This window comes from Meleagris gallopavo, chromosome 9 (genome assembly GCF_000146605.3).
Source record: "Meleagris gallopavo isolate NT-WF06-2002-E0010 breed Aviagen turkey brand Nicholas breeding stock chromosome 9, Turkey_5.1, whole genome shotgun sequence".
Taxonomy (NCBI): Eukaryota; Metazoa; Chordata; class Aves; order Galliformes; family Phasianidae; genus Meleagris; species Meleagris gallopavo.
This window is the reverse complement of record NC_015019.2, coordinates 6,026,596-6,050,776: the sequence shown is the minus strand read 5'-3', so window position 1 is coordinate 6,050,776 and position 24,181 is coordinate 6,026,596. Positions and strand designations below refer to the sequence as shown.

The 24,181-nt window shown below is 36.1% G+C and overlaps 1 long non-coding RNA gene across 7 annotated transcripts in view; it reads right to left on the bottom strand.

Moving 5' to 3' along the window:
* The window catches only part of LOC104912163, a 92,701-nt gene that overhangs the window by 22,797 nt on the left and 45,723 nt on the right, over window positions 1-24,181 (bottom strand). The window contains exons 4-6 of one of the 7 annotated variants that reach the window (XR_002117640.2): window positions 22,005-22,089; window positions 17,739-17,876; window positions 14,588-17,180 (exon numbers count right to left, since the gene is read on the bottom strand). The exons of 3 other annotated variants lie outside the window; for them this stretch is intronic. This is a non-coding gene — a long non-coding RNA (uncharacterized LOC104912163). Of the gene's footprint in view, window positions 1-8,660; window positions 9,224-14,587; window positions 17,877-22,004; window positions 22,090-24,181 lie in introns of those variants that run through there. 3 more of the 7 variants (XR_794434.3, XR_002117644.1, XR_002117641.2) reach the window with 3 other exon arrangements.

Genomic DNA, 24,181 nt, shown 5'->3' with positions numbered 1-24,181 from the left:
TTGCTTTATGAAGTGAGTGCGCTCAGGAAGAAGCACTGCTTCACAGATTTTGCTGACAAGATCTACCCACTCTACACCTGTAATTTGGACCCCAATCATCTAACACAGCAGACAGTGAGTGCTGCTACTAAAGCTGTTCCAATTTTTGCTGCCACTGAAACTGTCACCACAAAGTGTCACTAGCTGATTTGTAGAATGGGAAGACATTTTGTACTTTGTCTGACACAAGGGTACTTTCAGTAGCTTTTTCATCTTTAGAAGGTGAAAGCTGAAGAACAACACTGTCGAATTCACAATATTTAAAGAACTAAAAAGCAATTTAATTGACTATGCATACATTTGTGCTGCTGACATTAGTACACATTTGAGACAAGTTGCTTTGGAAATACAAAGAGAGCTGGCAACACTTGACATATCAGTTCTCAATAGCTCAGACAGTGCCTATGCACAGGAATTGTATTGTTTGTATAAAAATAAATGCAGATGGCACAGCTGGTCATAACTCTTCAGTGTATTACTTTTGTTACGCTTTCACTTTTCTGCCTTTTGCCTCTGACGTTACAGTCTTAAGACAAAACCCATATTCAATCAAGGCTAAACAGATGACAACAAATATGTTGGGGAAAGAGGATGGACTTTTACTTTGTTACTTCTTTCAGACAGTAAAACTACATTTTTGTTGTCCTTTTTTTTTTTTTACTGCTATCAAGCTGTTACAATTGATATCTATACAACTCCACCTAGTCTCTGTTGTGTAACTTTTGTCTTAAATCAGAAAAATATAACTATTTATAGTTAAACAAATAATGCTTTGCATTACTAATTATATAGGTTATAATAAATATGTTCACATAATATAAGTACATTTAAAAGTATAATCATGTCATAATGTGGTTATAATCAAAGTCACTTGTTAAAACTATCCCTTTTCCAGTGATTTTCCATTAAATTGAAACTCCTTTGACAGAAGTTACTCTCGGTTCAGTGCACTTATATTTCAATATAAAAAAGCTAAACTGGCAACAACATTTTATATCTAGTTAAAATCTAGTGATCAGTTAAATTAGAAACTGACTTTCTCCAGCAGATAATGGGGTGATATGGAGACCCAAAACAACCATAGAAACCTAAAATCATTTATCTGGTGGGAACAAGAGGAAGAAAGGTACAGCTCATGAACTGGAGAAAATACATTACCATTCCGTTTCTACTTTTCTCTTTTTAAATGAAAATCCAAATAATATTTCTCAAAATAGTGATCAATTTTAGCATTTTGGTCACAAATTAGATTCCTCATTGGGTAACACTGCCAGTCTATTCACATGATACCAAGAAAATGATGACATTCTTCACTTTTAACTGTTTAAGCCAGTTATACAAAATAATTACATGAGGTATGCTGTCATTTTTTTATTATTATTATTTTCTAAGATCCAGTCTGCAAAAGAGGAAAGCTGAAAGAGGAGCGAATGAGTATGGATTCAGACATATTCCTGCTAGCCACCTCAGAGCACTGTCAGAAATTCTTGCCTTGTATCTTTCCTTGTCTTTCTTTCAGCAACACAGTTTTGAGTGCGTTAGAATAGCACAGTGCTGGGAACATGGTTGTGTCATCCTTCAACACCAAAGAGGTAAAAACAAATAAACAAACAAACCCATCCATTAAATTGTATTTCTAGAATATGCCAGTCATACCACATAGAACAAGTTCTGAAAAATCATTCAAGGTGACGTAGCAACACTAAATCATCTCCTTTTTTTTTTTTTTTTTAACAAGTCCATTCATTGGATGGAGATTTATTAACAGTGAGTGAAATATCTACTCTTAGACATTAGTTCAAAAGGAAAATATGCCAAGGAAGACTCAGTTGGCCAGTTTCTCTGCAGGATCTTGCAGGAAGGGATAAAGCATACCCAACGGGAGACATCCTGCAGAGTTACTACAAGTTTTCAGTAGCGTTTCAGTCTGGATATGGAATTTCTTCAAGTGAATGCACCTCTGACATCCCTCAAGCTACTTCTTTGCAAGCCTATAAGTGCAATGCTGGTAACATAATGAGCTCCCTGCAGACTTCTTCCTAACACATACAGAAGGATGCAAAATATAAAGTAATATTTCTAATTAGGCAAAGAAAAAAAAACCCTGTAATTCTAGTCCCCCAAGCAGCTGCACTACTCTTTTCCACTGAGGTCGTCAGGATGACCTTGTCCCTTCAGTGCTTAGCCCTACAGCAGAAAAGCTGCAATGCACAAGTACTTACGTGGCTTTCTGAAACTCAACTCTCAAAGCTGCTGGAAGACTAATGTCTTTTTACAGGAACTTTCTCCACTATTTATGGATATAAGCTTTCCAACAAGTGGCCAGCTCTTTTATTGACAATTATATTGATGACTTAAGTGCAGAAACAGAAAACAAAGACAAATTAGTGTGGCACATATTGCTGTTTACTGTAGCACATTGATTAGAGAACGGTCAATCTACAAAATCAAGTTACTACGACAATACCTAATGATCATCTCCTTCCCAAAATTCTTAGAATTTTATAATTTAACCTATCTTGTACTCTCAGGATTACCTTTAATAAATGAGACTTATTTCAAGCCATCATACGTCTCATGTTGAAATATGAATGAAGAAATGCTTTTTAAAAATCAAAGTGATCATTCAAAATTGAATAATCCTGAATGAAGGGAGACTAAGAGGAAATGAGAAGCTATGATAAATGTAATATATTTCTTAGAGAACATGGAAAGTTTCCTTCAGGGAAGCTGTTTTTCAGGGAAAACAGTTTATCTGGCAATGTTGATACAAGTGAGCCCAAAGTTTAAAAAAAATTGTGGACTATGCAGTAAAGTCCTGACACAACAACCTAAACTGTTTCTCTGGGAAAAAGATCAAAACTAAACTGATAGAACCTTTACTTTCACACATGAAGCTGTCACGATTCAGACAAAATTTGCTAGGTGTAGGGTAGTAACTGTGATCTTCTACAAGGGACAAGATGCAATAAATAGTGAAGATCTTCCATGAAAAATTACCTGCCTCATGTATAGAACTGCTGTCTCTGCCACCTTCCAAAAGCATGCAGAAATCTGCTATGATAATTCAACTTAAGAACATGTAGAAATTTTGCTGGATAATGTTTTACATACAAATTTATAGAAGAGAAAGAATGAAGAGACTTCAAAAGAGATACAGACTAGATGAACATTTCGTAGGTGGGCCAAGATATTGTTAAAGAAATTAGCACCTTCTTGCAAATGTCTCTATTATTTCCAGTCACATCCTTTCCTTTCTCTGCCTGAAACATCTTTATATGTGTGCTACAGCCTGCATGACTCAACATTAGGTGTATTTTCTCCTTGCTTCCCAACTTTTAATAACTTTCAAAGTGCATGCACGCCTCACAGAAACCCTCACAGTACAGTTCCATTGTTATTCTGAATGCATATTCAGAGTAACATGTTTCTCCTCTGAGACCAGCATCTCCAGTGGCATTTGTATAAAATGGGTCCAGTGCTGATAATGAATTCACATGCATTAATCTCTCCTTCCAACTTGTTACCATTCAGAATGAAATTTCTCACTGCTTTCTTTTGAGAATTGCTTGACATGCCTTAGACATTTAACACTTGTACAGAACCTGATAAAGTTTTTAACTATTAAGATATAATGCTTTGAAAGATGACCCTTAAACCAATACTTTAAACATGATTTTTTCCTGCTATTACTGAAGGGACATTCATCAAATGCTTATTAAGGTGGTTGTAGAACAAAAAAGAAAATGATGAGTCCTTGAATTGATTTTTTTTCCCCTCTTTAACAGAGTAACATTCATCATTTTTCTCCACCCGTGCTACAATCCTATATTTTCTTCAAGTGATGTTTTTGAAGGTGGATGTTTAGCTTCCTCATTTTGTCTTCCAACGCAACTGAAATAAGATAACAATCTTACAGGAATCCACTAATGTTTACAACTATTTTTTTCCTTGTCTTTTTTCACTTCTACTTTTTTCAACACACAATAATTTCAAACAGCTGTGTACAGCTTCTGTAAGTGATGCATCAACAGAGTTTAAAGCTTTTATATTAACATTTATGATACTTAGCTGGATTGAACAAGAAAAATAAGTGAATATCCCTCTTAGATGATTAAAAAGGACTTTGGATCAGCAGGAAACTCAGCCATTCAACAAATATGTTTCTTTGGTTCAATGCATATAAGTAAATTTTCAAGAGCATTCTAAAAAAAAGTCATACCACTGATTTAGACAGTAAACTTGTTCCAGTTCATAGCTTTATAATAAAATTTCATGTTTTATGCTTAGGCTTAATATACAAAGCTCTGAATTTTGATGTGGAATATAATTCTTTTTTGTATGTCCAATACTCTCTCCTAAGTTTATGAATCAGCTTCAGAGCTCTGCTTTCCTCTCTTCTGGGAGACAGGATTTAAGCAGTGAAAGCCTTTCAAAATAACTTTGCTACATTAACATAGATATAAGCTTCCAAACAGTTCATAAACAACCTCTCTCTGTATTTTAAACCAACTCCATAACTTTCTTCTACTTGGCTATTACTTGAGGACCCATCTTTCTGACTTTATTCTCGTTGGCACTGAAGTCCAATTTTTTTCTCTCCTTCCAATTCTGGTAGATGTTCATCAGTATACCAGAAGAGAATGTACTGGCCAGTACTCAGAGTAGTTTTATTCTACTTGAAGTTTTAAACATCCAATAACTGGATATATCAGAGAAGACAAAGGACCAGACCAGAAAAAAAGTTGAGGACATTCTTTATTTAAAAATGCAAAGATGCTCAGAATCAGTTTAGGATCTTATCTATTAATTATCTATTATTCACAGGTTTTGGTTTCTTATTAAAAGATGCAGGAACTGACTTGAGTTTATATCTGCAGCCCAGATAGATTATATTCACCACTACATGGAAAAAATCCTGTATAGGTGAAACCACAATTTATTAATAAACATAAAGGGAAGCAGTGATGTGCAGAGCAGTTCTGCCACAGAGGACACTGGGTAAATGATGCAGGAAATTAAAGAAGTAAAGTAAGGAATAGAACCTGCAATGAATCTTGACAGATCTCTTTTGGGAGACCTTACCATGCTTCCCATCTAGTCTACATTTCAAGTGCTGCACTTACACCCCTGATATCTTACTGTCCTGTCACAGCTGGGACACATCCTTATATTTTGGTCAGTTACTGCAAACGGTGGGCAACCAAAGCAATCCAGAGCAAAAGATCTAGGCCAAAATAGTCCCTTCTAGCAGTACTAGTAATTGTTTTCAGTAGGGAACCATAAAGAAACTGATGTCTACTTTTTTTTTTTTTTTAGTACTGAAACTTTTCTTGGAGGAAGCCTCAGCTGTGAACTTTATCTTATGAGTAAAGGCAACTCATACTGATTTTTATCCCACAAACCTTAACAAGTTTATGCAGTTTCTGAAAGGGGGTGTTGACAGGATCCTCGAATGAATTACAATGGCAGAGAACAAAAGAGGAACTATGATCTTTTATTGAAGAACTGATTGCCCTAATTCAAAGACACTTCCAGCTTTAAGAAACCTTTCTACAGGAAATGCAATTTTCACATGTCAAGATATATTTCTTTTTTTTCTTTCTTTTTTTTGCAAGTCTTGTTCAGTCTGTTGTAGCTGACTGTAGAGTAGAATACAGAAGCTGATGTTCAGTACATGGACTCCTTAATCGATACATCATGAAATGGTAAGGATCAGTAATCAAAGCAGCACATGAACCAAATAGTCTCTTAGTGCAAGTCAATAAATATATGTCTGGAGTGCTTGAAATTCTGCCCCTTACTTTGCTGGGTTCCATTTATGATAGAATAGATAATCTGCCCAGTCTGATATGCAAATCAGACCACCCTAAGAGGCCGGTTATCCATATAAAGTGTTCTTTAAAAATTTTGAGATGTTTGTTCTTTAATGATGAAGTAACATCAACATTCTCCAATGCCTTTATATTAATGGCTATATTGTTTTATGCACAGAAGCACAGCACCATATTCAAATTCTGCATGAAGAGTCAACACAAAATAAACTCCTGCAAGAGTTGACACTTGTTTGTGTACAACAGAAAGCTGGACCAAAACAACAGCACCACGACAAAAAAAAACCCTCAGCTCAACATTTTTCAAATTATGAAAGGAAAGTCTCCTCTGTTAATACCACTATCGTCATTTTTCCTAATGTCTACTACTTTGTATTACACTCACAACAAAGTGTTGTAGAGATCAATTAAATGCCTCAGCTCTGCTTCGATTATTAATCAATCTGAACAACAGGTTATTGCTTTGCACACCACAAAGAAAGACGGATTATTCTTTTATTGTTTAGGCTAGCTACACTCCTGCCAGACCCATTGCCATTATTCCTAAGCATTCTTACTCAGCAAATTTTCACTGGTATCAATCTTAAAGAATAAACAGAAATCATGGAGCTTTATACATATCAATCAGCTATCTAATCTAATCCCTCAACCCTTCTCTTATGAGAAAATAATCATATAATACATTTGCCTAATTCACGACTTCTATCCTCACTGAAGAAGGCTGATAATATTTGTGTCTTTTTAAGACTTTTTCCTTTGCCCCTTGTTCAGGCACAATACATACAATCTCTACTTCCATCACTTCCAGAGAAGTGGTTACAATTAACAGGTAAGTACTCAAGTTGCATCTTCTCACACAAAAAAAAAGGGGGGGGGAGGAGAGGGGCAGGGCTTGGCACTGTACTGCATAGATGGGAGAAGTGCTGCAGGAGTAGACTGTAATTAAAAAAACAGGATAGAGCAGTATCAATAAGAATAATCAGAAAAACTAATTCAAAATGAGAACTGGAAGGTGATGAGAAATAAATACACAAAATTAACAACATGAAGCGTGAAAAAAATGTTCATATTCCAGAAGATATAAATATGAATGCCATATGCAAAACATGAGGCAAGTCTTCCACTTTCCTGAGTAGTGCCAGAATTGGCATAAGGCAATACCTCACAAGCAGACCAACAAAATGAAGAGCTTCAGAAAACAGGTTCTGAGGAAAATGTAAAACAAAGAAACAAAAACAAAAACACTGTCTACTGTAGGCATCCAGAGATTGAAAATGCATGTTAGTAAGCAATAAGAAAATCTACTGGAAATATAAAAGGAAGACAGGAATTCTGCATCTACTGAATAGGACAAGAATGGTGACTTTTCAAGGCTGCCAGTTAAATTAATCGGAAGTCAAGAAAGGAGTGAAGATCTGGAATATGCTACTTATTGGAATTTTGAAAATATTTTACCCAAAGATATCAAGAAGTGAAAGATTCACAGAACAGTTCAAAGGATTAGATGACCTCCCTAGTTTCCCTCAGCCCAGTTTTTTTTCTGATTATGTATGTACTTGGAAGAAAAATATTTACAAGGATTGCTGCTAATGGAATTCATTTATTCTCAGATTTATCAGAATGAAACCAGTTAATTTTATATGAAACATTTGCAATAAATATTTGCTAAGATACTAATGCAAAACTTGGAAAACATTGCAAATACAATTCTTCATTGTTGTGACTTGGGAACGGTTGCTATGTTAACATCAACATAGAGACACTGTATTCTCCAAAACTGGAACATCTGCTTTCCAAAGCCAGTTCCTACTGACAACTATAAACTCATGATTATTTATAATTCTTTGGAGAGTTAAACAAACACACTGTTGTTAATCTTTCTTATTTACTAACACTTTCATTTGCTTACAGAGACCTATGATCTTCTTCATTGCTCTGCAAAGATTCATACTTTGAGACCAAGCTGAAGTCCAAGCAACACGTGGCCCTATTTCCACTCCTTGATTTGCGGGCCCAAGTCAAAATTAACTGAAGAGATCATGATAAGCAACACACTATTAAAAAATGAATATAATTATTAGTAACCAACAAGCTAATATATACATGGCTATTATTAATTTACAATTCTGTTATTTTTCACACTATTATGTTCAATTATAAGGTATTATACAACACTCCTTAATGTTAAAAGCAACGATAACTATTATGGCATTGAATTATATCACTCTTAAGGTACAAGTCTATTTGTTGTCCTGGGCACATTACAAATGCCAAGTGACCAGCCACACACTCCCAGTGGAGGAGAACACATTGCACCCAGTCAGTAGCATACCTAAGCACATTGGGATATTCACAGACACACAGAGTACAAGAAGAACTGGGAAGGTAGAACATACAGTTTTGCAGTGCTAGCAGACTAGAATCGGTTAGAGAAAATTTTTAATTTGTTACCTGCTCGTTTAATTGTGTGTCTGTGTTCTTGCCATGCTACTTAATGAGAAAGCTGCAATTTTTGGGGGGAGAGAGAGAGGATTCCTCTCTGTAGTGACTGCATATCTCTCTCTTCATTAGTGTTGCAAGTCCTGAGCTTCACAGCTCAGCCCTGAAGGAAAGAGACTTTCAAAACAATCATGCTTAGCAGTCCTGCAAAACCACCCGAAACAAAACACTTTGCAAACAGCTCGCTTTTGGACCGATGAGAAATTCTCAAATGGGCTTAATTTCACTCAAAACCATTTGTGTCATATGAAAAGTTTGAGAGGGGATTGTTTGTCTTTTTTTTTTTTTTTTTAAACTAAACTGTATAGTGAGTGATAGTCTTGGCCTTAATCATAAGTCTGTTAAGCAACTAAATCAAATACATCTGGTTTCCTGTTTCATCATCAACACTTGTCAGTTCTTTACTCCGAAGACTCAAGGTTGTGGTGAGTACGGTCTGTTGCAAGAGAGAGTGCTCACACAGACATTTTGAAAACCTTACTAGAGTGGACTGCAAGTTTATTCAGCACGAACATGGTAAAGTAAATACAGATTAAACACAGAAAACATTGGATCTTACAGAAAACAGATTAGAAAAGACCTCATCAGGTTACGTAATCTATCCTACTGCTCAAATTGAGGTCAGCTACGAAACCCGACCTTGGTCAGATAAAAGACAAAGATGAATAAAGCTCAGAGCTTTCCCCATTTGGGTCTTGAAAGCTTCCCAGGATGGAAACTACACAATTTCTAAAAGCCACCTCTCCCAGTGTTTGGCTTTCCTCTGTAATTTTTCTCCATATATCCAATTTGAACTTCATTTCAGCTTTGCCTGTTGTCTTTCATCCTTCTCTATGCATCCACTACAAAACCTGGTTTCAGAGAAATGAGTTTATTTCAGTAGAAAACCTTTTGAAAACTTATGCTCAGAAGACCTAATTAATCTACCTAAAAAGCACATGGAAATATTCAGAAATTTTTAAGAGGGAGTGCACAAAATACTATAAATCTGCAGTAGTTCATTCTTACTCTGCCATGTATGTATGTTACTGCATGCATCCAGAACACATTTGTATTCTTAGTATTTGACTGACAAATTTCTCTTTGCCTTACAATATCTTTTGCGATATGATTTAGCCATTGAAAATACTGGTTTAATGTCACATCACATCAGATTGCTTGTTTCTGTTTGCGTATTCTCTCAATTATGTACCACTGAATGAATGTTTAGTTGTTTTTCTGTGCCAGTGAAGTTAGTAATGCTAGAAGGCTCTCTTCCAGCTTGGGAAGTAAAGAACACATGAACATCTTACGGGGTTAAGTCATCTTTGTTCATTTTTTGCTTTTGAAGGAGAAGCTGCAGCAAAGATGTTAAATTCAAACTTGTCGTATCCTACATTACCAAATATTAGTTGAAGAAACTTTGATCAAACTTGTTCAAATTTCAATATTTCTAAGTTGCAAATAAATACATACTTGAGTTCTTATTACTGACAATCCAAGTGATCTTATTCAAGGAACTAAAACATCTATGCTCATAACATAAAACAAGAGCTATCTGAAGGTTAATTGATCAAAACTGTTTAGGTTTCCTTTACAACTGAATATGTTCAATTAGGGTTTGAAAGCTAACTTGGAAATTATTCCATTTGTCCATATTTAGAATATTTTTCTAATACACATTAATATGGTCTTCCCTTCTGAATGAAGACATATCCTAATATACTCCAATGACAAATATTTTTCTTATATAACATAGAATCATAGCATGGCCTGTGTTGAAAAGGACCACAATGCTCATCCAGTTCCAACCCCCTGCTATGTGCAGGGTTGCCAACCACCAGACCAGGCTGCCCAGAACCACATCCAGCCTGGCCTTGAATGCCTTCAGGGATGGGGCATCCACAACCTCCCTGGGCAACCTGTTCCAGTGCGTCACCACCCTCTGTGTAAAAAACTTCCTCCTAATATCTAACCTAAACCTCTCATCTCAGTTTAAAACCATTTCCCCTTGTCCTATCACTATCCACCCTCGTAAACAGCCGTTCCCCTTCCTGTTTATATGCTCCCTTCAAGTACTGGAAGGCCACAGTAAGGTCTCCCCAAAGCCTCCTCTGCCCCAAGCTAAACAATCCCAGTTCCATCAACCTTTCCTCATAGAGAGGTGCTCCAGCCTTCTGATCATCTTAGTGCTCCCATGTAGATCCCCTCTAAGAGCTCCACATCCTCCCTGTACTGGGGCCCCCGGGCCTGGATGCAATACTCCAGATGGGTCCTCACAAGAGCCGAGTAGAGGGGGACAATCACTGCCCTCTCCCTGCTGGCCACCCCTTTTTTAATGTAGCCCAGAACACAGTTGGCCTTCTGGGCTGCAAGCGCACACTGCTGGCTCATTTCCAGCTTCTCGTCCACCAGGACCCCCAAGTCCTTCTCTGCAGGGCTACTCTCAAGGAGATCTTCCCCCACTTTGCATAAATATCTGGGATTGCCCCGACCCAAGTGCAGTACCCAGCACTTGGCCTTATTGAACCTCATCAAGTTTTCAGGGGGCCACTTCTCCAGCCTGTCCAGGTCCCTCTGGATGGCATCCCTTCCCTCCAATATATTGACTGCACCACTCAGCTTGGTGTCACATGCAAACTTGCTGAGGGTGCACTCAATGCCATCGTCTATTTCACTGATGAAGATGTTGAAGAACACTGGTCCCAAGACCGATCACTGAGGGACACTGCTTGTGACCGGCCTCCACCCTGACACGGAACCATTAAACACAGATGAAGTACATGAAGTATTAGAACACAAAGTATTAGAAAAAAAGTAAAATAATAGCTTTTACATTTAAAGATAAAAACACTTTTAACTGAATTCACAGAACTCATTTTAATTTTTTTACTATATACATTCATTTTGAAGGTTTATCAATTTTCTTCTAATATCTTAATGGTAATGGACTTTACGTTTTTAACATGACTGGTGATGTGCAGCTAAAAGTATATGCCCACAGGATAAATCAGAACCAAACCCTTTGGTAGACCAAGATGAGGCCTCTGTAGTCTCTAATGCTATACACACCTCGTTGAAAGCACTGAAATTAAGCGCCTAGGGCATGGACTGCTGCTGTCTAGCAGAAGAGCGAAGGGCTCCTTTTCTCAGTCACAGCATTGGAGTATCAAGCTGGTGCTGCTGCTGCTGTTAATAGGGATAGGTCAGGGTATCATAGGGGCATACACTTCTGCTGGAAGCAAGGAGACTCCTCCACAAGCAACAATCAGTGCTCATTCTGTTCATAGCAGAAGTTTAATTCTGTAGCTTTTATGTTGTTCTATTTTGCCCTCTCTATTCTTCCCCTGCAGTTCTCTATGCTACTCGACCATTTCCCCATACCCTTTCCACTTTCATAGCAGCAGGCCAGTACCTGACCCTCTTCCCAGAACAGCTGAATTTTGCCATGTGGCTGTCACAGCAACCAGACTAAAATAAAACAGTTTGGAGGGAGCTAACATCTTCTAACAAGACAGAAGCTGAAACATGCCAAGAACATCTTAGCTTCACAATTTTGTATAAAGTTGGCCAAAAAACTAAGACTGTTTGAATGCAATGCAAAAAGTACTCCCACCCAGTACATTATTTCTATTTCAGAATTCTGCTAAAGCACTCTCTGACCAATTTGTCTTGTCTCCCTTCTGTTTCAGATCTACTAAGAAGTGAGACCAAGGTCTCCCCGTAGACAATATCTGTTTACAGAGGAGAAACTGATTTATTTCATTTTTCTATTTGTCTAACATGTCCAGTAGTTTCATGTTCCTTTCTGAAATTTAAAATGCACCTTCAAAATTTCATTGCCATCATCCGTTATATATTGACTTGTCTTGAGTGCCTGCACTATGCACCATAAAAAGAGGAAAGACTTGGGAAACAGTAAGAATGCTCAGAACTATGTGATATAGGGAGGAAGGATGACACAGGGCAGTGCTGAGAATCTACAGCTCAAAAAGGAGACTGTACCTTCCCCTTCTTGGGAACAACAGAAGAAAATGCAGCTAGACCTGGCTGTGTGGTTTGCTGCTGTTCAAAATGAATACTAAGTTGAGTGAAGCTACGACTGGGAGAAAGGACCTGCCCCTATAGGCTACAGAAGAAGCAGGGGGAACACAGATGCATGTCTTCCAGTTGTGCTCTATCTTACATACATAGCATATTTAAAGAGTTAGGCGTTTCAATGGATATTCAATGCATATCCTGGATTTTCTTGTTTTAAAATTCTTTTGATCTTTGAAGAACTTACTGTAAGGAAATAACTGGAACAGGTTCATCTCAAAGTTCCAACTACATCTGCCAGTGTAGAAACTACCCAGTCTAAATGGTGACGATAAGCAGAACCTTCCTGCTTCTAATCCATACTTACAAATATAGATTGGCTTTTATTTCAGGATTATATCTAACAATGAAGAATTCGATAAAATGTATTTTGAATACTGTCCCACTGGACTTATTGCCATGACTGCTATAAAGCCATCATGTGTCACTGATCCAGTTGAACGAACATTTTATCAATGTCTCCTATTACATTTAGGTTTGGTCTCTGCCCTCAAAGACAGAAAGGTTGGGCTTTCACATTTACCCTTTCATCTAAGTACTTTTTAATACCTACAGTTGAGAGAATGCTTACTCATAAATCAATTGACTAAACTATATAAAATATTCTTCACATATTGTTCAAAGCAACTAAACAGTGAAATGAGAACTTTGAATACATATATTAAGAATGAGGGCCATAAAGAGCATGTCTTCTACATGGACATTTTCTACATTAAAACACTTTCTCCTGCAACATATTTATACCAACAAAGCTGTAAATGCTTGGTGTTTTCTGAAATATTAGTATGAAATTCAGTATCTAAAGTAGTACATATTTTCTAATAATCTCATATTTGAAAGAATCCCTGCCAAGTTCATGAATCACTGCTGTTTTCTTACTTTAAAAGTCAGCTGGGAAGCCAACATCCATATGACATATCTCATTTCTCATAAATGGTGGAATCAGTAAAAGGTTATATAGGTAGAATCGACTAGATGCACACCATGAACTCCTGTTTCAAAAAACTTTAGATATGACCTTGCTTTGTAGACAAGTTTTGATTTGATTATTGTGGTGAGTTGATGCACTTGGCATAATCAGTTCTTTGCCTGGTGACAGTGATAGTACTGAACCACTGTTTAAAACATCTAGGTAAAATTAATTTAATTATTATTGAATAAATAGTTTTAAAAGACTCCCTTCTACTCTCTACAAATTCTAACGTGACTATCAAGTTAATTTAGAAACAACAGACTGTTCTGTTCCAGAATTTTCATTGGTGAATTCATCTACCATTTAATAGCATTTTAATAGCATGTGTTAATATGATATAGCGTACATCAGTATAATACCTTAATAACACATATAAATTGGAATTGCTTATCTTCTCACAGAATTGGTCTAATTGTTTCTTGGATCTGTTTTTTCTAGAAGTTTGGAACTCTATCTACTGCCTTTTCTCCTCCTATTGTCATTCAATAAGAACATTATTTTCCTGTGGCTCTGCTATTGGTAAGACATGAATATGTCTGAAAAGCATTTTTCTGCTTTTGAAGCAGTTTCCACTACAAATCAACTAAAATCCACATTGATTAAGACCACATAATACAACATTCAAGTCAATAAACCTACTGAAAGGTGAGGTAACATTAACTCAAATTCTGTTTCATATTGTTCTTATTATCTCAGATTCTGCCTGGTTCAGTGTTGACCTGACAGACAATTATATTTGCCTGTAAAGTAAGGAGAGATCTAAATTATCTTCTGTTCATTTTCTGAAATCGCCCACAGAACCTATTGGTAACAAAGTTGCAAAGTAAAGATCTGAAAAACTAGAGGAGGCAAACAAAAAAATTACAAAAGTAAAAATATACATTGTTCATGTCTAAACTGTGTTCTTTAGATAATCATTTTCATTTGTATTTTTGAGGCAAATCTCCTGATTAGACTAGAGTTTGTTGGCAACACACTGTCCTCAGCATCATGTTCTAGTCTGCATATTTATTCTTACTGCTTGCTAACTGAAACAGTCATTTGTTTCCAGAAAGCTGAGCACTTATTTTCTTGTTGAATTCCCTGAAAAATATATATATATATATATGATTGCCTATTCCACAGTTCCATATGCCTAACTCATGTGCCCATCTCTGTGATTTACTTTTTTTTTTAATTATGTACAAGTTCTAGTCCAGGAGAGTCTGAGAGAGAGTTAAACTAATAATAAAAAATACACAGTCCATAGAAGTCTTCAATTCAAACCATTACATCAGCAATAACATCGTATATTACAATCCCCACATTCCAGATGACACTTAATTACATGGAATAGGCCTCTTCTTCTACTGTACAACAAAAAGCCTCTTTAGAAGAATACTGAGATATCAACTGAAAATCATAATAAAAACATCTGTTCTAATTCTCCATGCAACGTCTTTTGACTCATCAAAACATACAGGAGAGCATTCACTTACCAATCCATTTAGTACTTTAGTTATCCAAAAGAAGAGCCTCATAAAATTTGCCCTAATCTTTCATTTTGCTTCTGTTTCTTAGAAGACTTTAAAGGTTCAAGGGAAATCTCAGCAATCAGGTAACAAAATGTTTCTCATTTTCTCCTCTGCATTTCTTTACAGTTCTGTTTTTCCCCCTTAAACCAGCCCTTCCCCCATTTGCAACCTGTTGTGTGTTCATACAAAATCTTTGTTAAAGGTCAGGATGAAATTCAAAGGCACTGTTATTAAACAAAGTGAAGCATTGCCTAATTTCCATCTAAATTCTTTCATTATTTACTACTATCTTACAATCAAAGGGGCAGAATTATTCATGATAATGAAGTACATTATGGAAGTCATCTTTCAACTGGTTAAACTAATTTAAGCTTGATTCATTGTCTTGCAGCAGTTTGCACACATTCCTAGAAAATATTAATCGTGATTTACCCATTTACGATTTCTAAAGAAGTCTGAACTGCATCTTTCTGTCACTGCCCAGGAATGCTGGATTTCCTGTATTCCTATGATTAAAACAGATCATTCCAGGTTCTAGGGTCCAAATGTGCTCTGCTGCAGGGTACATTTAAATATTGAGTTTTAAAAGACATCCTATAACCTGTAAGATGGATAAAGGCTAAAAAACAGCAAAAATCCTTTCCTAAAGAAGATCATTTCAGACAAAATGCTCTTCTCACGTATGTAAACCTTCTGATGTAAGAAACTGACAACAATCATAAATGCACTGAAGCATAATTTTCCTATTTGTTTTGTGATTTTGAAAAAGCATTCCTGTTTACATGCAAATTTTACCTGACAATATATGCCTTTTTTGTGTTTTTTTTTTTTTTCCTCTGAAAAAGCATAAGCAAATTAAATTGAATTTGCTGCTCTTGAGTCTTCATCCTATATACAACAGGCATGTATTTAGAGTCAAGTTTGATCAGTACATTAAGACACGGTCAGATTTATTTTGGTGTGACAGAGCAATCTCCACTGATTTTGGAAGCTGGCATTAAGCCACAGGGAAGATCTACTGCTGTAGTAAACATTGCAACCTGAAGAAAATACTTTCATATTTAAATCCAATCCTAGGTAACTAGTAAATAAAGGCTGTTAAATCCTATCTGGAGATACACAAACATGCTGCTTTTCTCTGTTTTCTCCCTCTCATCTCCACCAAAGCCACGTGCAATTGTTCTAGGTCTCCAATTAAAATTCCTCAAAGAAAAACAATGGCTGAGAGAAAGCTATTCTCAGCAGCAGCAATTAGAGTCTAAATGTTAATGAGGGCTTGGTCTTGGAAGAAGCATGAAGAAATGCATCCTGAGACGCAACCAGTGAGAAAAAAAAGAACAACAAAATCCTGCATCAGAGCAAAGGGAAGGCATCTGAAAGAACGTTTTCACCAACATGCATGACCTCGACATCGAAGGTGCCTCATTTCCCTGTATCCTATGCTAAAATAATCCTTAAGTGAGACCTATGAGACCTGCTTAATAAACTACTCACCACCATAGAGTGTTGAAAGCATGAAAAATTGTCTTATTTCCTTGAAAATAGCTGTTAAAATTTTTAGGTAGAAAAAATATACTCCAGGTCTTTCATTCATATGTACAGGAAGAGTTACTACAGGAATCATGAAGCAAGAACATACACTTATTACTTGAAATAGATTTTTGTTATCTTGGCTCCTCCTTCAACCTTTCAAATCAACCCAAAAGGATGATTCTCTTGAAAAGTCACTGAAAAAATATATATATATCATAATTCTTAATGCAGCAAAGTAATTTCATTACAGAGAATTCCTCCAGAATCTCCCCTTCAGCTTAAAGTAAGCTATGAAAATAACACTCTGCTTGGGATGGAAAATAGGCTTTTGTAATGCCTTTACAAAAGATACAAGAAAAAAAGTGATACTAATAATGTTTTGTATTTCCAAAATTTCTCATACTGACTCAAAAGTATGTTGCTCTCAGGACTTGACAGCGATAGTAGTAGAAAGAGCAGTAAAATACTGCAAAAACTACTCCAGAGTTGAAGACTATTGGCCAATAAAACTTGCCTGGATCAAAAAGCCTATGTATTAAAATAAATCTAAGTCATATCTGTGCATTTGTGAGCTTTATTTTGAGGTCCTATTCAGCAGGTGCAGATCCATTTCATCAGTATCAAACCACTTCTGAATCAACCATCTACTGCAAGTCTTAATATTGCTTTCTCTCCTTACAACCTGTACCACATTGCTCATGTCTCACACATCTAGGAAGACAGATGAAAAAGTAATAATGGTTAGGGTGTGTGTGGGGGGTGTTCAAAGGTCTTCCACAGCATATTTTTTCCCTTCAACAAAATGGAGTGCCTATCATAACAGAGGGGAAAAATAAGCACTAACAAAAACAATAAACATTCCGTACTGGATTTTTGGAATATTTTTCACTCTGTTGAGAGATTAAGTAATTTGTGCCTCACAGTTTTAAAGTCAAATGTTTGGGGATGTTTAGGTAACCTTTCCACCAAAACTGTCAGCTCTGGAAAAGATTTAAAAGCTCCAGGCAAACAGATCCTATGCAATAAGACAGAACTGGCAGCATTTTACTGACTGTGTGCCAAAATGACAACATCAGCCTGTGAGTCAGCCACAGGTCTCTGTGTTCCCTGGCATGCTGGGAGGGACGAAAAAAACCACAGAACAGCAACCGTTTTTAGTGCTACTACATGGTGATCAGAGAAGATCTTACTTATACTGCATTCCTGCTCAAAGTTACATCAGGAGTATCTCAAGTCTTATATTAGTTTCCCTGTGCTTTCTTACTTCACCTTCTGTTGTGTGAGGTAGAGCCAAAGAAAGTTGCTTCATGGTTTATAAATTCAACACAGCCAGCACAGGCTAATACAATAAAGTCAGTGCCACAGTGTCACTTGTCACTTTCAGAGCATGAGATGAAATGATGCCATCTGTGAGAGAAAATAAAATGGGGAAGTGAGTCATTGCACACTCTGGTAAATACTGGAGTTGGAGAGAAAATGATGGAGGAAGGGCAATCAGAAGGCTCAGCTCTGGTGATTACCTCTTAACTCGTATAAAGATAGCTTGTTTTAGTCTATACAACTGTCACCTCACAAACCTGTAACACACACCTGCACTTCTATGGTAGTTTAGCTGATGTAATAAAGCACACCTGCATTTTTATGACTGTGTTTACCTGAAGGTTCCGTAATAGTAGGGCCAATGATACATATTTAAAATTAAAAATATTCAGCAAGTTCCAACCAGTGTGAACATATAATAGATCATTAATTAGTATTCAATTCACTACGAAATATATTACTGAATAATTAGTGAATAAAAATCAATTCTTCTCTACTTGCAGGTTTTCTGCATCTGAATCATCCTGTATGAAGTTATCTCAAAAATGAAAACCTAGCACAATGCCTGTAACTCAGAAGAGATTCTGATTTTAAAAGGTCTCCAAATTCTATTCGCCATTTTTCTTTTGGGCGATCCAATTTTATGTCAGGAAATAAACATTTCATGATATCCAACATGTGGTATAAAATAGGATTCATTACTATAAAGGGAAGTATAGTTTTTGCTTTGTTTTAACTAACACACCTAAAAAACATGCTGTCACATATGATTCAACTTGTTCACACATACTGAATTGGCAAGGTTTTATTCTCCTCTGCTTATAGCTAACAGAAATTTGTAGCATTAACTTTTATCCACCAGGACTCCAGATCTCTAAAGCAAATTTCTGATGTGCTTCCAACAGTAGTTCAAATGTATAGAAAGTTAAAGATATTACCAGTGTAATAAGTAACACAGAGTCAGTTGTCAGATCAGTTTGTAGTAGGTGACAGTAACTTTTACCATATTGCAAGAAATATTACCAGCTTCCAGTAACTCAGAACAGTGCTTGCACAATTGTCACTCAACTATATTTTAATATAGTTGTAATATATATATTCACATCAGGTGGTCGAATACCATAAAATCAGTTTCTGCTTATTGCACAGATATTTTATGATTCATTCAACAGCATAAAAAGGAATCAGATTACTAAGTCCTTGTTTGATGTTGTAAAGGTTTACTTTTTCTTTTACGTCACATGGTGTTCTTCACTTATCTTACTAGTTTCTTACAGAAGCACTGAGAAAGTGCTTCCATTCATCTATGCCACACTAAGCTACAATTATAGACCTCCAAAAAATATAAATCTTCTCTTTGTATCTCAATAATGAACAGACAAATGAAAAATGGATACTGTGTTTTAACAAGATTTAATGGTACAGTTTTTATTTCTAAGCAGCTTAATACAGTACTGATTTTTTTTTCCTGCCACCTGCACCTATTAATTCCACATAATGAAACTAAAGATTCTACTTGCCATTGAAAATAAAACTAATAAAACCATTAATGTGACCAAATGATGTGATCACCTTTGGTACCACCACTACAGTTATAGAAGGGTTGCTGGTACTCAGCTAAGTCTGAGCCAGGTGTGTTCCCCATGCAAAAGGAATACTACTGACTGAAATCACTGCAGTGGAGAGGAGCTGACATCAGCTGGCAAGTTGCAACCTGTTAACTTGCAGATAATGTCTTTTTTTTTTTTTTTTTTTACTGATGCCAACCCCTTTTAAACTTCAGGTTAAGTGTCAAAGCAACCAGAAATAACTGTCTCCTCTACTCAAGACATCGTCAGTTAAATGTCCCTTTTCAATGGCATCATAAGCCCATGTTGGATAGCCAAATAATTCAACAGAAGTCAAGGTCAAAAACAGGCAGGAGAGAGAAGAAGCAATCAAGTAGGGAAGGTATTGACATATTACAAGTTACCTGGACCTGAGTGATCCAAACAGCCAAAATGAAGACAATTGGAACATTTACAAATTATTTCAAAGAAATTCTGAAATATGTTAGAAAGTGACAGAAGACAAAGATCAAAATGAAGATAGAATAACATTTTGGATTGCCAGTAAGGCTGTAATAGAGTATAACCTTTCCATAGAAGGCATACAGGTGCACTCATTTCAGAAGCAAAATACTAATCAACTGGACAATTATTTAATGTAGATTAATAGTTAAAAAGTCCTAAATTTTAATATGTACATGAAATTACTGATATTCACTTGTTCTCAAAAAAAAAAAGTACCCCTAATATCTTCTCTAAATATACCCAGAACATGATAAACTTTACTGCCAAACTATTTATTAATGGAAGAATTAAACTCACAGTAACAGTGCATAAAGAACACAGGCAGTGAAACCAGTGCCTGAACTAGAGGCCTTTACCATTATGTTTTTCTAACCTTTTTCTGTTTATATTCATTGTTTTCTTCTTATCTACAAGAATTGCCTTGGTGACAGACTAGAGCAACATTTCTCTGTTCTGTACAGTCCACACCCAACTTCCTTCTCTTCTGGCTGCCCACACTGCTTGTTCTATGTGCTCAGCAAACTTTTCTTAATTCACACTATCTGTCCATCTAAATGTCAGGTCTATGCATTCACCTTACAGACCTCTTACAGATTTACCTAAAAAGCCAATTCTGTAGCTCCAGGTTTCTGCGCATCCTGTGACATTTAAATCATCTGAGAGCACGTAAGTGAAGTCTTCTGAATGTGGCAACTACTGCATGAAACAGACCTCAATTTTATTTTAGAAATTTCCAGCAGGATTCTAAAGCTTGAATTCTCACCTATACCAATATGCCCGTCACTGCTCTCACAAAGACCAAATACTGATACTTCTGCCCAGTTAGTGAACTTCAGTAATTTCATCTTGGAATTTGCCAAAATCTACAATTTCAGCCAAATAGGTTTGCTGATAATCCTGCAAGCTGTGGTAGAGAGAAAGCCTGTTAATGAAGAGCACAGTATTTGAGCTACCAAAATCCTCATATAATTCAGACTCTCATGCCCCATCTGGGGCTGTTGCACGGCAGTGCCTCAGTAAAAATTCACTTTCATATCTCTATAAAAAAAATGTTGTTCACCAGCATTAAACATACGGAATTGCATCAGAGGTGCTGCACCTGCTATCCCTACCACAATGGTCAGCACTCCCAACCTGCCTACTCCACTGCCCAGTCTGAGTGAATGATTTTCTAAGCAGATGGTTAACACTTTAAACAGATAAATTATAGCCAGCAAAAAGCATGGAGATTGGGATCACTGCCATAGCAAAAAATTGAATAATCAAGAAACAATATTATATATGAATTAACATTCTATTAAAAAAAAAACAACTGAAATTTTTAGAGCCCAATATGCTTTGTAAGGAAAGCAAACTTCAGGTTTCCTTTCTTATGCCTGAAGCTTTGCAATCATTATGTTTCTGAACTGTATTTTTTCTCATTAGTCTTCTGGTTCCAGATATAATCTTCTATCTGGCAGCAAAGACAGCAAAACATTTGTTTCCTCTCAGTACAGCTGCAACCATTTGGATTTAAAAAATTTAGTATTGAAGATCCAACAGTTCTCTATCACATTGATTTTTCCAACATTTTACATGGATGTTGGGTTTTTTTCTCCTCTACTTTTGAGGGGGAAAATTAGGAGCAAAAATATATTTCCTGTGTCTCCTTTTCCAGTTCTCATCCCTCCAAACTGATAGACGACATTTGATTAAACTCCAGACTAACATATTATGAAGCTTTTCTAATGTATGCTCCTATAAAAATGTCTTTTCTCTTTTTTATTCTTCAACATGCAAATAAAGTGCATAAACAACCCTTCCTTCTACACACCAAATGAAGGACATACATGCTGCAGAAAATATTAATCACCTGAATCGCTCATCAAAATAAAAAGCATTTTCATGTGAAAGTATACTGTAGTATTCGAAGGCACAGCAAGAACAAATGTTCTTGATAGCAGATAAAAGCTAAAATGCTGCCTATGCCAAAAATGTGGACAATTAGAAGGTGAAAGAGTTTTAATTTAGACTCAAGTTTATTCTTCTATACAGAGAATCAAAGCCAGAATAATGCACATGTTAGTATGGAAACATGGCATTGTACATACATAATCATATTCCAAGCACTGGCAGAAAATGTAAGTTAAAGAAACAAACATACCTGTTTACTAATGTTTCATGCAGTTTTCCTTTCACATCATCATCCTACTTGGAAAAAACTTCAAATCTTGAAGGCCTCTCCTCACCTTAAACAACACAGTATTCTGATAGAACCTCAACATGCTGAATAGAGGACCGCATTCTGCCTCTGAGTAAAAACCTACGGTGTGCTGTTCCTTCAATTTACAGTTCAATGTCCGTTTTGCCTTTGTTTTTTTTCTAAATCACATTGTAGGCAAGAGATACAAAATTTAGGTATCACAGCTGCTTTTGTATAGGATAGAATTCCTATTCTGTAATTTCATTACATCATTAGTATATTCCAGGACATGACATTATTACTAACACATTATGTCCTATAAAGTGATGAGCAAAATCAAGCTTTACAACAAGCTCTGCAACCTTTAGAACCTTATTAAAATGACATTATTTACTTGCCTGTTCATCACCCTCTGTGAAGTCTTATTGCTTCATTAAAATTAAGTTATTCTACTGTTTGACAACTTCATACAGTTAAGAATACAGTTATGACCTTTTCCCTGGTCTCTTTTCTTCAATTATTGTTTTTTGATAGTTCTGTCATGATGCATTTCTCAAAATTATTGTATAATTTGCACAATTCAAATCACTCTGCTTTTTGACCTTGCTCCGTGCCCCACAATAGGAACACACTCCAATTCTCTATAATCATATTCTGTTTATATTCTGAAATGACAGAAGTCAAATGTATGCAAATGGCAATAAAATCCGCAGTCTTCAAAGCAACTGCTCAACCTCCTAATTACTTTCACTTCTTCACTTGCATCCCTCCCTGCCCCCCAGCACCACACATGTTCCTGTGACCCTGTCCCCCAGCACACTATCAGGCACCTAATGAGGTGGCAGTGTCAGTGCTTATCCAGTTCTCCTCCCCCAACTTGCTGTCAACAAGATTGTTGGTGTTAGCAAACTTACTAGTTTTTCCAGCCCCTCAGAATTGAATCTAATCCATCATGTGTGAAATTTCTACAGAAAACCCACATGGCTGAGGTAATAATCTCTCACATCCTCATTTTCAGTTAGGTTTACCTAGGGTAGAAATCTCTTAATGCAATCAATACTGACAAGTTCTTTGCAGTCTAAGCTGAGGCTCTTATCTTGAGTAAAAATCTCTTGTTTAGTAAGCAAATAAGTCCTTACAGTTAGATTCTGTATTCTCAGTATTGAGTTAATAGAAGCAGATTAAAAGGAGCAGTTTCTACCTTCTGTGCATACCATAATGCATTAAGTGTATTGAAACAAAATATATTTTTGTACTGAAAATGCAGCAACTTCAAATGTCATGCTGCAATCTTTAGATGATGATAATCATTCTTCTTCAAAATTAATAAAGTTTTTCTAAAAACAGACCTGAATTGTTAATTCCATTCTACTTCATTGTAGTTTTGCACAGAATTCCAGTTTTACTTTTTGAAATACCAAACCAACATGTCAGCCATGAGTGAGCTAACCAAAGAGGGTAAGAGATGGAGAGGGATGAAAATTTGACTGCTGCCTAGACTATTAGAGTTTAACATTCAGTTGAATATACAGCATTACTTGAGTAAAAAGCAGTATCACTAAAATATGATCATGCTATAGCTGTATTTTGTGATGTTAATGAAAACAACCACATCAAAGGAAAGCTTTCTGTTTCCAAGAGATAAATGTTTCAAGCTTTGTTTTCAATACAGGATTCTACACAGCAGACAGGACTGAGTATGTCATGCAAAGACAAGTTGTTTGGTTGTGGGGTTGTTTTTTTAAATATATATATAGTATAACCAGCAAAGGAGTAATTATCATCTACATAATCAACAGAAATCAAGGTGATTAATACGTTTTATACTTACTAAAACTAGTCCAATATGCTCTACTTGAACAAATTACTTTCCTTAAGGGTTTCTCCAGTACAAATGAGTATCAGAATATGAAATGCATCCATATCACCAGAGAGCACATTCTTCCTCTGGTATTATTGCAAAACTCTATTTGAGAAACCTCCACACTGTTCCAAGAAGGACAAACCTTACCAAACATGTAAAGTTGTTAAAAAAAAGAAAAAAAGCATTTTTTTGTATTAAAATATCCTTAAGCATCTATGGCCAGATCACCTCCATAGAGTTCTACAGGACCCATTAAGAAGCCTTCTTCCAATAA